At 36.2% G+C, this 12,778-nt stretch overlaps 1 non-coding gene across 1 annotated transcript; it reads left to right on the forward strand.

Moving 5' to 3' along the window:
- Nucleotides 1-3,489: 3,489 nt before the first annotated feature.
- Nucleotides 3,490-3,593, forward strand: LOC140636102 (U6 spliceosomal RNA). The gene has a single exon (XR_012033427.1). It is a non-coding gene; the product is annotated as a U6 spliceosomal RNA (small nuclear RNA).
- Nucleotides 3,594-12,778: the final 9,185 nt, after the last annotated feature.

The raw sequence follows: 12,778 nt of genomic DNA on the forward strand, positions 1-12,778 counted from the left end.
TGACTGGGCACTGAGGGGGGCACTTGATGGCATGAGCACTGGGTGTTATGCTATATGTTGGCAAATTGAACTCCAATAAAAAAAAAAGAAGATAAGGAAAGGAGACAAATGGAAACCAAGATCAGGAAAGGATGGAGTTAGTGCATAGAACTGCAGGCAGATGTTGCCATCTGGCTTTAATTGTCCTGGTTTAAAAGCAAAGAGGGAATATAATCAGCTCAAGATTTGCAAGGTCTATGAAGGCAAACAATACCAGACATGTGATTTGCTGCCTTTCCATACTCGTCCTTATTAAAGCCTTTTACATTAGAAATTGTTGCATCATTTCCTGCTTTCCCTCACAACTGGTATGCTCCATGATAGGTACTGAGCTAACTACTTTATCCCCATTGCAAGGTACACAGTTTGGTTTTAATAAATGTTTGAGAACAAAGGAATGAATGGATGAATCAATTAAGGTTGAGTTAAGAGGGTGAAGATATTTTAGAGCCTGTGCTGAGACAAAGTGTTTAATGAAGCTGGAGCAGTGACTCAGAACAGGTCAGCTCCAGGTTTAAGTGAATGGTGGATACATCATCGTAAGTTCAAAGACAGTACAAATATATTGAATAAACCTCAAATAATTAAATGGCTTTCTGCTCTGTAATGCAGGTCTGGCCAGTTCAAGGGAGACTCTGATTTTACACATCAGTATATTGATGTGAAAGTTCTTGATGAAGGAGTAAAATTTAATCAGCATTGTTCTTAGTTTTGGAATTCTTGCTCATACTAATGTGTTTCAGGCACTGAGTGCTACCTGCCCTCAGAAACAGTGGACTTGGGCTTAACATGGGTGTCTGAACCCTAACCCTGAATTTTTCTTCTGCCTAGCTTGAGTTTTGATCACCTTCATTATTAATTTATTGAGAAGCTAACTTTTAGCAAGCATTTTCTAGATATTTGAGGTAAAGTGAAAGATCCATACCCTGCCCTCACATAACTCACGTTCATAGAGTACTGGACAAATTTGGTTGGATATTTGAAACCTTCCTATAACCTATGGCATAACTGCTTGGGAAACTCAAGTCTCTTGCCAGTCTACAAAGGTACTACTACTTTTTGACTACTAAGATATGAGTTTAAGCTACTAACTCAACCCAGAGCCTTTCTTTCTTCAGGGCTGGCCTGTCATGTCAGATTTCCCAGGACTCAGCCTGAGAACCATCCCCCTGGTCAAGTGTCTTATTATTCAGAGGATCTTTTTGGGCATCCCAACCACTGTCATCCTCAAGATCATTCTCCTGCCCTCCTGGCCTGTCTCTCTGTTTCTGTAGCAGACAGTATGGTTTTCTGTATTTGAAGAACAGGTTGAATTCAGCAGAACTTAGCCTTGATACTTCTCAAAAATGTGACCTTGCACAATTATTTCATCTCTCTAATCCACAGTATGTAAATAGGAAAAATATACCTTCATACCTTCTTCTGAAGGTTTCCGTGACCATCAAAGAAGATGAGATATTGTTTAATCACAATGCCTCTTACAGGGACTCTTGTTTTCTTTTCTCAGTTCCTATGGCCAGTAAACTATGCCTGGAGGAGGAGCCAAGTAGAAGCCTAGGTAATATGAAAGAGTCCATTGAATTCTTAAATTGAAATTATTCCTCTGAAGAGTAACTTTAAGTAAACTATTGAAAGCAGTAATTTATTAGTAATATTTGGGACAGAGTGACCTTGGGAAATGTAGTGTAGTTTTCATAATCACTCTAGATTATTGTATTCCTTTTACACTTCAAGATATAGTGACCTACATACTATATAGACAGAAATTTACAATAATGGAGAATCACCACAACTATTCATTGTTTTTAATCCAAGTCCATCAAACTGCTGTAGCACTCATGTAAAATAGTAACTAAACATAAAATTACAGAAAAATGCTTTTTTCAAAAAAAAGATAATTTCTCTCATATTTCCTTGAATAATGACACTGTGTGTGTATGTGTGTGTGTGTGTGTGTGTGTACAGCCCTGAAGTTTGGGACGTCATTGTAGCCTTTAACTATTGATTTGCATTTGAAGTCCTCCAAAGAGTGTAGTCTAAAGTGCCAATTTAGTTATATTTTTATTCAGTCAATCCCCCACACTTGCTCACACTTGCTATTCCTGAGGCTATGAGTCTTTATTAAGGTTATAAAATGCTTCGACCTTCATAAAAGGCACAGTGACTTCCCTTGAGGTCCAAAGCATTAATGATGAGGTGAAATGCAAAATCATTATCTGAGGGCAGCATCTCTCCTACCACAGAAGCTATTCAAATCATCCGATTGAAAGGCAAACCTACCCAAAAGCTAATAAAGAATTTTCCCTGGCAGTTGAAATATTGGACAAATTGCTTTTCAATCTATGATAGGATGTTAACTGGGTGACAGCCAAATGATGCTGCTGGTTCACTATATTCCAGCTCCACAGCTGGGTAATTGATGGTCTTTGGGTCCAGAGGTCAAAAGTTGTTGGAGACTTTGCAATGAGAAACTTAAGAGTGGAAATGGGCTAGGGGTGAGTGTTTATTACTTGCCATTGTTTCAGCACCAAAGCTCTAAGAGGAAAGCCATGCTTCATTCAGGGTCAGTGTCACATTTGCATTCAAGTATTCATGAAAAACTTGTAAGTGCATCAGTGGAAAATTGAATGCTGACAACATGAGAAAATGTCACTTATATGAAAACCATCATATAAAGACAGGGTCTTACCTCCATCTCTTCTCAAACAGAGAGCTATGTGCACCTATGTATATAATACCCATAGGTGATGCTGGTGACAAATAAGTGTCTCTAGAAAAATCAGTCTTCATTTCATCCTAGATTTGAAGGCTATATTAAAAAAGAGCCTCAAGTATTTAAGACTAGAACATCCATGTTGACCAGTATTTACCCTACCTTTATATATTGAAACTCATTCTTTGCATGATGAAAAAAAAAATGAATTCTTCATAAATATATCAAAATCCAAACTCCATATAGTCCTTATGTTTATTATGAAGTAGATGTTTTTGGGCTTTGATTATGTAACATAATGATTTGATGTATGATATCAGAGACAAAGAATGTCCTGGTGGAAAGGGATCTAAAAATTGTCTAGTTCATCTAGTTCCTGAGTCCACAGAGGATCACCAGTTTATAGATGGTAGAATTGTAGGTTGATAATCGTGTTCAGTATTTCATAAAAGTTGCTGGAAATCATACATTTGCTGGTTGATGTAGGAATCAACTTTATTTGCTTTTGACTGGCTTGATACCAACTCAGGACATAAGTAATACTATTATGGGTGTTCTCGCTGCTATTCAGAAGCTCTGGTTAGCAGTAAAGTAATTTATGAGAAGTATATAAAATCTGGGTTTTCTGTTCAGGCTAGCCAACTAAACTTAACCCTTAATGACTATGTAGTTCTTGATACTGTTGAAGCATTTTCTTATATAAATTAGGCATCGAAAGCACAAGAAACAGTGCTGGCATTTGATTTGACAGCATGTATATTAAAATTGGAATGATACGAAGATGATAAGTGTGCCCCTGAGTAAGGATGACATGCAAATTCATGAAGCATTCCATAGGTTTAAAAGGAAAGGCTGTTCTAACATACTATTTTTGTACTGGAATTTTCTAACTTGTAACACAGAATTTTCCTTTTGGCCAATAATCAGTATTCCTCCATAAGTCACTTAGACATTGGTCACTTGTAAGAAATTTAAACTAATCATTATAACAGATTGAAAAAAGAATAATTGTACTGAAATTAACTTATCTTCATTTGGTTTTAATTTTTAAATGTTTGTAAAAGGAGAAGGGATGAGGAAGAGGAGTGGGTGATTCTTTTCTTAAGTATAAAATAAATGAACATGCATTGGATACAGAAACAAAAACATAAGCACGGGACTAAGAAATCAGGAGATCCAATTTCTAGCAATGACTTGGTCAATGACTATAGCAGTTTTAAAAAGTCATTTTATAAAAAAAAAATAGTCATTTTATTTAAGTTTTTAATTTCTAGTCATATAGGATAATCTCTAAGCCTCTTCCAGTGATGCACTGCAGTGATGAAGCTACATTTTTTTGTTGTTGATGTGCTTCTTCTTCTCAAGAAGGATATGTAGGAGATCTCAACCCTGGAGTTATTTATACTGGGACATTAGGCATATTGAATGTAGGAGGTCTGTTTCCTAAAGACTCAGCAATCTTCTTCCTCACTTTTGGGAGAGTAAGTATTTTTAAGAGCATGAGTAAGAGACTTCTAATAAAGAGGATTTTAAAGTAAATTTACCTTGATCCTGGTTAGACTATGGTATGCTATGAAGATTCAAGAAGTGAATTAAGTGAAGGCTGAGAAACATTTGAGTAATGCCTTCTAGTTGCTCCAGGCAGAGAGTATTTGAACTCTGGTTTACTGGGGGAAAGAGAAGCCATGAGAGTAGCTTAAAGAACTAGTGATGCTTAAATCTATCTCCCTCAATATTTCCTGCAATAAAATAAAGATAAATAGAAAAATATAAAGAAAAATAGAGGGATCCCTGGGTGGCTCAGCAGTTTAGCGCCTGCCTATGGCCCAGGGCGTGATCCTGGAGTCCCGGGATCAAGTCCCACGTCGGGCTCCTTGCATGGAGCCTGCTTCTCCCTCTGCCTGTGTCTCTGCCTCTCTCTCTCTCTCTGTGTCTCTCGTGAATAAATAAATAAAATCTTTAAAAAAAAATAGAGATCAACTGAACTACATGTGAACAACACACTCAACATTCTTGGAAATAGAGTATCACTTAACTTAAAAATAACTGGAACCAAAGCAAAGAATAAGAAAAAAGAGAGAGAGAAAATAAAGCTACCTCCTAGCAAATGATCTTTTATGTTCTCACAATGCCACAAGATTTTAAGATCAATCAAGAATTGTCAAAAAAAAAAAAAAAAGTACAAGGAAGAAACAAGAACAGAGCTAATGACCAGAGCAAAGTTAAGCCAAAAACATTGCCAGGAAGAATCCATCTGAGTGTGTAAAATGGGTAAAGGGAGTCAAAAGATACAAGCTTCCAGTTTTAAAATAAGTCAGTTATAGGGATGTAATGTATAGCATGGTGATTAGAGTCAGAAATGCTCGATTGCATATTTGAATGTTGCTAAGAGAAGAAATCTTGCAAGCTCTCATCACAAGGAAAAGAATTCTCTGTGCAGTGAAAGTTGTTAACGGGACTTGTAGTGGTGATTATTTCATAATATATACAGATATTGACTCATGTTGTACACTTGAAACTAACGAAATGTATCATGCCTCAGTAATAATAAAAAATACAAGAGGAGGCAAAAAGGGAGTCACTTTAGAAAAAGAAATTAAATAAATGAATGTATAAACAGATTTTTACATCCAGCTAAGGTGTTTTTCAAATACTAAGACTTTTAAAAAATATATAAAACAGTTTTTTAAAAATTTACAGGGTACTGTTAATTTGAGGCATAGGATTTAGTGACTCATCACTTTTATAGAACACCCAGTGCTCATTACATCACAGTGCCCTCCTTAATGCTCATCACCCCGTTACCCTATCCTCCACCCATCTCCCCTCCAGCAACCCTGTTTGTTTCCTATAGTTAAGAGTCTCTAAATAATTTTAAACTCATAAAACAGAACACTATATATATATATATACATATATATATATACACACATATATATATATCCTCCATGAAGAATTTATTAGATTAGTTTTATTCAATTAATAGATGGATGGGAAAACTTCACCAAATACTGATGATGGACTTTTTAATGTAGGTAACTATGGACCTATGACAGAAACTAGGTATAAACGAGGGTGGAAGGTGAACACACAGATACTATATTTTATGGCAAAGCATAAATAAAGCAACTAAATGAGTGGAGAAGACAGAAAGGAAGTTGAAAGTAAAATAAACTCATTGGTTGATGTATAGCGAATAGGTAGGATTTAAAGGGTACTGTTAAAAACTAACAAACCAGGGCACCCTGGGTAGCTCAGCTGTTTAGCGCCGCTTTCAGCCCAGGGCGGGATCCTGGAGTCCCGGGATGGAGTCCCACATCGGGCTCCCTGCATGGAGCCTCGCTTCTCCCTCTGCCTATGTCTCTGCCTCTCTCTCTCTCTCTCTCTCTCTCTCTCTCTGTGTGTGTGTGACTATCATAAATAAATAAAAATTTTTAAAAAATCTTTAAAAAAACAACTAACAAACCAGAAAGTAAAGCTATAATACTAGGCTCCAAACTGAATTTTAACTCAAAACTCTTTTCCAAAGAAAATACAGAACAGAGGGCATTTAGAGGATATAAATTCAAAGTTAACATACAGTAGAATGAAAATATAATTCTTTCTGATTATCATTTTTTTAAAGATTTTATTTATTTGAGAGAAAACAGGGAACCCAATGCGAGGCTTGATCCCAGCACCCACAAGATCATGACCTAAGCTGAAGTCAGACTTAACCAACTGAGCTACCCAAGTACACCCCTAGTTATCATTTTTAGTTAAGGAGCAAATACACATTTTGTATTTGTAAATGTAGCAGGTATAATGAAATATACAGAACTATAAAATTATTGTGACAAAAATTGAGACATTCCGGTTACATGCACATATCAATCATATCAATAAATATGGATGAAGTTAGCTTATTTGTTAAAACAATGTGATTTTCACTCTGGTTTACATAGCTATGCCCAGCCATATGCTGTATGCAAGGGGAATAATTAAAGTGAGTCAGAAAAGCAAACAAACAAAACAGACAAAGGTATACTGGGCCCACAGAAACAGTAAAAAGAAGGGATGTGAACTTGATATCACATAAAGTAGTTTTCAAGCCAGAAAGCAATAAAATTGATGAGAGAGATGTTTTAGTGCTAAATATCATGGCTCAAAATGATAAATTTGTGAATATGAATGAACAAAAGAATACAGCAACCATGTTTATGTGGTAAAAAATGTAGAGCATAGATAACAATGGCATAATTATAGAAGTCGTTAGTATACCAATCTCAGATCAAGACAGATCAAGTGGACAAACCAAAAATTAAAGAGCCTGAAGACCTGAAGAACTTAATAACATAGATCTTATCATTATATACCAAATTTTAGGCTTTGATAATAGAAAATACACTTTCTTTTCAAGTGCTTATGGAACATTTACAAAGTTATGCATACACCAGTTCACAAGGAAAACATCAAGATATCCTATAATGCAGAAATACTACAAAATACACTTTCTATTTATAATGCAATAGAACTAGAAATTATTAACAAATAAAAGAATTAAAAGGCCCTTCCACCAGGAATTTTAAAGAAATTCTTCTATTGAACAACTCTTAGGTGAAACAGAGACATACAGATTGAAGCTACAGAATTCAGTCAAATAATAAAAATACTACATATAAGAACCTCTGGGATATGCTGCAAGCAATGGTCAAAGAAAAATTCATAATACAAACACATCCACTAGTAAAAATTTTTTTAAATGAAAACTAATACCCAGCTCAAGAAACTAGAAGAAAACAAAGAAAGCTTAGGAAAAGAAATAATATAAAAAAAAGCAGGAGTTCAAGTAGATTGTAGGAAAACAGATTTGTGTGTGTGTGTGTGTGTGTGTGTGTGTGTGTGTGTTTATAAGTTTCCTTAGGATTGGATGTGGAGGGGTATTTCAGTGAGATACCATGTATTCTTTTGGATTTGAGGAAATTTTATGAAACACATAGAAAGCATTAGGATATAAAACAGTTACATATACTTTTAAATATAATATTTTATTATTTGAGCTGAAATTACTACACAGCAGCTCAGACCTACCCTAAACAGCACTTACACTAAAGGTGATGCCACAAGCAAACTGTTAATTCAGCAGCTGTCTACACTCACATGTGCAGATATGTGGATTTTTTTTTTCTGTAATTCATGATTTTACCACTTGAAATTGGGCATGTGTGAGATTTCTATTACTTCAATTGTTTATACTGAAATGAGAAGAGGGTACTAATACCGTTCTGACCCCAAGTAGTGCTGTTGTGTTCATCTGTCACTGATAGTGTGGTGACAAGAGGAACACAATGGCCATTACTCTTGAGCAAATGAGAGGGGTTATCAATGCCACATTTCTTCAGTTATGTTTGGGGTGTAGAATTATATTCTCCTACCTTTCTTAAAGCCCAGTGTTACTCCACTTCTTTCCGAGGGGAAAAACTCTTCAATATGTTAGGTCTGAAATGCTACCTAACTCCTGTATTTTCCATGAAGCACTCCTGTGAAATGCCTTATTATCACAAACAATTGCATGCTAGCCGAGCCAACGTTTTGGATTGGATGGACTGCAGAAAGGATGCCTTATCTCATAGAATATTTCTACAACGAGGCTAAGAACAGTTGTGCTGAGGGTTGAGATTTTATCTTACGCATGAGGGCCCTGAGTATCCCAGGCTTTCAGAATGTCTATTGACTGTGCCAAAGAGTGAACAATTGTTCATTTTTAACAATTCCAATGCAGATACAGGAGTCTCTTCTTTAGACACATTACAGGTTGTCAATTCCTTTTGTGGTTAATATCTCCCTAAAATTTCAGCCCCCAAGAACAAAAGAATATGCTAGTTCTACAAGACTAGGCCTGAATTATATTTCCCTAGTCAGAAAAATAGTTTAATTACTTTATAAACTTTTCTCATTTAAAAGAAATTTATCCTGTGTCTTTGATGATTACCATAAATTGCAGCCATGCTTCTTCTAATATATTCTATTACTATTTGGTTCCTCAGAAGATTTAAAGGGTGCCAATTTCCTGTACCATTTATCAGACAATATTCAGCAGTGCTGTTTAGAGCAAACTTATAAAAATACAACTTAAAAAAGATTTATCATATTGCTTGCTTTTTAGCATGTTTCTAAGACCAGCAACCTAGTTTCTTCTTGCCTGCTTTTGACAAGAGTAAGCTTAATATTAAATATTAACTCTCCTCCCTATAAAAAGACATAGATATTATTTATTCAGGATACATTTGTTATAAAATTATTTAGAGATGTTCATACTCTACTGCAATGCCTGTATAAGGGTAATGCCTCCTTATTTGATTTGATTGTCTTTCACCATAAATTTTATTTAGCAGCCTTGTCACCTGTTTCTGCCTACACACACGCTCACACAGAACCACTCCTTTAATATGTATCTCCTTTTGGTTCTGAATTTTGGTGAATACACCTGCTAATAGATCTTTCCTATTTTCTCTATTTGGCTGGCTGAGGAAGTTGACTCATAGGACCAATTCCTTTATTTATATTCTTTCTTTCTCACCATACCCCATCCTTCTCACTGAATATTGATAAAAACATGGAATTTTCTTTAGAGGGAGGAAAGTCCAGACTATGAGCTCTGGCCCAGCCCAGTGACTTCTGCATTAAGTCTTCTGGATGCCTGAATAAAATAAAGTGATCCTCCTGATGTGTGCAGGCCCCTGATCCTCTCAGGAAGGTGAGAAGGGCAAGCTGAGCACAGGCCTTTTTAGATTAAGCCTGTATCATTGAGTAGAACCCGAAATCCTACGTGATCTGCAAACATATCCTAATCATTAAATTTGTTAGGGCTTATGAGGGGGCAGCTTTATGTTGCCTGAAGCTGTCTAAGTCTGGTTCCTTCAGAAGGTGGCACCTCTCTGAGCAAAGGAAGACGTGGAAAAGAGAAGCACAAAAATCTCATCTGTTGAACTCTCATTCTGTATCCAACACTAAGTTGTTTATTTACTTTTTTATATTAGTTAAAGTTATTAAATTCACACCGTAGTCTTGTCAGGTAGACATTGTCATGAGAACATTCAAGATCACTCAGACCTAAGTGTCAGAGTTACAGCTGACCCCTCCTCCCTGCCAAGAAGAATAAATAAAATAAAATTATTATAAATAATAATAATTAATAATAATAATAATAATAATAATATTATTATTATTGGCCCTGCCCACCACACACACACAGCTTTTCTGCTGGCCAAGGTGACAGAGGTCCTGGACCCACATCAGAACTGAGGACTGGTCTTATATTATGAATCTCTGTAGGTATTTACATTCTATTCTTCTAAAAAAAATTACATTCTTTTAAACATCTAGTGGAAATAGGTGTCCAATAAAATCAGGTGATTCTTTCAAAAGTATAGAGTTGGGCTGGGACTCAGCTGTCTCCCTGGGTACCCCATACCTCTGCCCGCTGTGCAAAGGCATTGCCATGTAACTGAATTCTCTCCTGTTGCCCGCTCCAAATTTGGATGTCTTCCTGTATGTATTCTTTTCTTTCTTCCTATTGGCTAAGCTGAGCAGGACCACCACTGCTCATGAAACAATTTATTGAAGATAGCAGAGCCACTGTCCCTCTGGGTCTCTGAATCATGGCATTAGCTAGCCGCCCATTGCCCAAAATACCCATCCTGGACTGTTATATAAGAAACAGACCTTTTTATTTCTTAAGCCAGTGAAATAATGTTGGGTGTCTTGTGGCAGCAGAATAGCTTAGTCTATCCTAACCAGGGAGCACTCTGTTGATATGTTTTAGTTAATTTACTTATAAAATTTTGCTGAGTAAAAATATGGTGCACTGTCAATAAATGTGTTTCATTGGTGAATTTATCCTGATAGTTAAATTGATATCTCTGTGCACAGCCAAATTAACTATCACAATGAATATAAAAAAGGGGGAAAAAAGATTCTGTTAAACTTGTTAGTGGTTATTTTGTATAAAAAGTAACTGGTAATTTTGGACTGATTTTCCCTTTCTGTTCTTTTTTAAAAGTACATGTGGACTCATTGCCAGATTAAGTGTTTTCTCACCACATATAAGCAGGAATATTTTTATTCCTTTGCTGCCTCCCATTGTAGCTATGTCCTACATTGATCCCAAATTGTTTCTCCAGAAATATTAATAACAAAAACAAAGACAAATATTTCTAGCATTTGTGTTTATATAATCCATTTTGTTGATTCAATTTCTGTGAATCAACATCTGTGTCTTTTAAAATGTCACACCTTCTTTATTATTGATCAGTTTGGTGAAGTCTTACTGAAACTAGGGCAATGGGATATATCAACTCTCATTGGGTTTTTTTTTTTTTAAGATTTATTTATTTTAGAGATAGATGCAGACAGAGCATGAGCACACTGAGTGGGGGAGGGGCAGAGGGAGAGACTCTCAACCAGACTCCTTGCTGAGTGGGGAGCCTGATTCAAGGCTCCATTCCATGAGATTGTGACCTGAGCGGACACCAAGAGCTGGATGCTCGACCAACTGAGCCATCCAGGCATCCCATCTCTCATAGGCATTTCTAACTTCCTACATATAGGACATGGTTATTTTTAATAATAATTTTATTTTGGAATAATTATTGCAAAAAGGCATCATTTCAAACTTAGTATTTTTTCTTTCTTCATATAACAGCTTAATCCAGTGTCTCAACAATACACTTAAATTGTTTTCATGATCTTAGAACAGGTGGGCATGTATTAAGAAATGTCAGACTCCATCAGCCCTGCTGAATATAGATATTCCACGTGGTTATTTTCAGTATAGTAGGAGAGGGGAAAAAAGTCAATCTGTTAAAATAGCAAAACAGTAATATGTAACTTCAGTCTTCATCTCTCACTTATCCCAACTACAAATGTCTTCTCATTGTTTATATATCTACTTTTACCCTTCATGGCCTTGGCATTCTCAGCTGTGTGATGTAAGTTATGAAAATATATGATGGATTCTATCACATTTTAAATCAAAACCTATTAGATTTGAGAAAAAAAATCTTTAACTTGGTCCACAGTGGACATGAGCAAACCCATGCTTTCATAACTTCAAGTTGTGGTGTTGTATGACTTCATCATTCTTGACACACAGACACCTTGGGTTTTTTTTGTTCTGTGTTTTGGGATTATCTGGTCAATTTTCCTTTTCAACACTTTAAATATTTCCCTGCCTTTAAGACCTTCTCCCTTATTGTTCCTTTTTCAGGAATACTTTTTCCACACTTTTTTCTACATTTCAAGTTAAAGGATGTTCCTTGAAAAAGGCTTTCCCCAACCTTCTAATTGCTAGCTTAATAGTCATTGATTCTCTGGAGTGAATATGTATTATTTTGTCTCCTCAGCATTCCTCTGTACAGAAATACCTTTCTGGAAACTTCTTCTGCATTCCATATCTGTTGTCTTTCCTAGAAAGGTCTTTTATGTCATTGTAAGCCCACCCCAACAATTACATAGTAGAGAGATGGACACCTTATTCGATCTGAGCACCCTCTTCTAGTCACAGTTGATTGGAAAAGGGGCCAGTCAGGGTTCTTCCATAGGATTCTTCAAACTGCACTTGTCATAATCAGTCTTTTCATGAGTAGCACTTGGTGTTCTTGGCAGCCTTGTCTCCACAATTTGGTGAAGTCCTAGACATCCACCATGGGAAAGAATGAGGCTGATTTGCAGAAAGAATCAGAGAAGAGAAAAGGAGAGTACCAGCAGCATTTGGGTGCCTAGTACTAGTTGTTCCAATTACAACATTGATCCTCTTAAAGATAGATCGACTTTATGAGATACTTCAGTCCCTCTGTTGCTTTTACTGATGTTAGTTTGAGTTGGATTGCTGTTATTACTGGAGGTTAGGATGGCTGATTTTAGTATGTCCTGAAAGATGTAACCTCTGCAAGGTCACCGTCTCTGTCCAGGATGCCCAATCCTCCATTTCTTCAGAACAAACATCTTTGCGTCCTTTTGCAAAGGAGGCTCTATCTGCTGAGAGTA

Source organism: Canis lupus, chromosome 6 (genome assembly GCF_048164855.1).
Source record: "Canis lupus baileyi chromosome 6, mCanLup2.hap1, whole genome shotgun sequence".
Taxonomy (NCBI): domain Eukaryota; kingdom Metazoa; phylum Chordata; class Mammalia; order Carnivora; family Canidae; genus Canis; species Canis lupus.